The sequence below is a fragment of the Palaemon carinicauda genome, chromosome 16, assembly GCF_036898095.1.
Source record: "Palaemon carinicauda isolate YSFRI2023 chromosome 16, ASM3689809v2, whole genome shotgun sequence".
Lineage (NCBI taxonomy): Eukaryota > Metazoa > Arthropoda > Malacostraca > Decapoda > Palaemonidae > Palaemon > Palaemon carinicauda.
In genome coordinates, this window is record NC_090740.1 from 6,604,441 (window position 1) to 6,606,940 (window position 2,500).

At 32.6% G+C, this 2,500-nt stretch overlaps 1 protein-coding gene across 1 annotated transcript in view; it reads right to left on the reverse strand.

Annotated features, from left to right (window-relative positions):
* LOC137655914 (uncharacterized) overlaps positions 1 to 2,500 on the reverse strand; it is a 47,462-nt gene that overhangs the window by 14,108 nt on the left and 30,854 nt on the right. The gene's annotated exons all lie outside the window — the stretch shown is intronic.

Here is a 2,500-nt window from a genome sequence, read left to right on the forward strand (position 1 = left end):
CTAGCAATAAAGAATAAGACTTAAAAGAAATATTGAATTAAGTCTAACTCACACTATAAAGAGAGGAACTGAACTTATATCAATGGTTTCCGAAAGTGTATAGAGTCAGCTATTATCAACAGGATGTTACTTGAAAATCTTTAAAATGGAAACCCCCTTAATCCTCGACTGGTAGGCTTGACCAGTATGCTTCCAGTTCGAGTGGACCTACTGAAGTGTTTCAAGAAACCTAAAATGAGGTACAGTTGGCTTCATTTATTCTGGTACACTTCAGGGGAAGCTAAGGAGACGCTAATTTCCTGTTACCAATCCAGTCCAATCCTTCTCTGCCATCCTCAACTGTTCTGTGCATTCCAAAATCCATATATATATATATATATATATATATATATATATATATATATATATGTGTGTATATATATATATATATATATATATATATATATATATATATATATATATATATATATATAAATACTATGTAATAAAGAGCAAGTGTATGATTATATATACAGTATGAATATATATATATATATATATATATATATATATATATATATATATATATATATATATATATATATACATACATACATTTCTCAGTTTATTGTAAACTCTCCTTGTCCCTAGGATAGGGTGGAGTGAGTAGTCATACCCTGGTGAGATAGGGTGCGTTTGTGTACATCATCTATCTAAATATTTAGACTTTATTTTAGACAAGTCACGTATGTTAGTTATATTATAAAACTGACCGAATAAAAAAAAAAAAGACGCATATGGCTCTTGATAAATAGCATTTATGTGATAGACGTCTTCGTTATTGGCTTGTAAGGGCTAAGACTGTTTTCTGAATACTAATTATTGAAGCAGCCTAAAGGCTCTACGTTCTTGGGTCTTCTCTCTTTTTTTTCTGACGCTAAGACTACTAAGTCTTAGCTCTAGGGTCTTAGGATCTGTTAGAAAACACCCTATTTTCATTAAAAAAAATCATTATTATTATTATTATTATTATTATTATTATCATTATTATTATTATTATTATTATTAGCTAAGCTACAATCCTAGTTGGAAAAGCAGGATGCTGTAAGCCCGAGGGCTCCAACAGGGAAAATAGCCCAGCGAGGAAAGGAAATAAGGAAACTACAGAAGTAATCAACTATTAAAATAAAATATTTTAAGAAGGGTAAAAACATTAAAATAAATATTTACTATATAAACTATAAAAACTTTATCAAAACAAGAGGAAGATAAATTAGATAGAATGCTGTGCCCGAGAGTACCTTTAAGCTATCTAAATGTTTCTTACTTCCAGTTGCATCCTTAAATTGATTTATAGATGATGAGGAAACCTTATATCATATAAATAGACACTGATATGTTAATACCTTAACGTGGTGAAAGGGTTTATGTATCATCATGATCAACAAAGCTGTACTAAGTCAGGGCCACCCGGCCACCAATACTAGGTTGGCTTGCTGTGAGCGATCAGACAAAGATCTCCCACCATCAACAATCCGCACTGGCCAGAGTGCTGATGAAAACTGGCCAGATCCTAGACATTCATAAAGACATTTCTGAGGCTTTTGTCCTATATAGGAGACTAGAAACGGCTGTATTTGTTGTTGTTGTTGTTGTTGTTGTTGTTGCTGTTGTTGTATATATTATTGAAATTTGTTATTTGATACATTTAATTTGCTTGATAATTCTTAAATGTCCTTTACCTTTTCTTAGCCACAGGTCATATAAGTTCAGGGACAATTTATTGTTTTCTTAGAATTACTACTACTACTACTACTACTACTACTACTACTACTACTACTACTACTAATAATAATAATAATAAAAATAATAATGATAATAATAATAATACTTTGCAGAAGTCATCAGGTAGGAATTCCCCTGAAAAGTTAAGTGTTGAAGAAAGTTTACAAGTTGATGGTATCTGCTTTGAAAATAGCTAGAAGATACACTTGTCTACAAGACCTCTCTTAAACTGACCTGCCTGAAAACTCCCAAAGACTTTTGGTTAAAGCCAATTTTTTGAACAACTTTCACGCAAGAGCTCCTAGATGAATTCCTTGCTTGAAACCTTACGAGTACGCCAGAAGATATAAATATGTGTTCTGCACGTACACCGAATAGTCTGACCTATTCTTTACATATTCTCCTCTGTCCTCATACACCTGACAACACTGAGATTAACAAACCATTTTTCTTCTCTCAAGGGGTTAACTACTGCAGTGTAATTATTCAGTGGTCACGTTCCTCTTGGTAATGTCAGAAGAAACTCTTTAGATAGGATAAGCAGCTCTTCTAGGAGAAGGACACTCTGAAATCAAATAATTTTTCTCTAGTCTTGGGTAGTGCCATAGACTCTGTACCATGGCTTTCCACTATCTTGGGTTAGAGTTCTCTTGCTTGAGGGTACACTCGAGGGCACTATTCTATCTTATTTCTCTTCCTCCTGTGTTGATGAATTTTTTATAATTTATATAGGAAA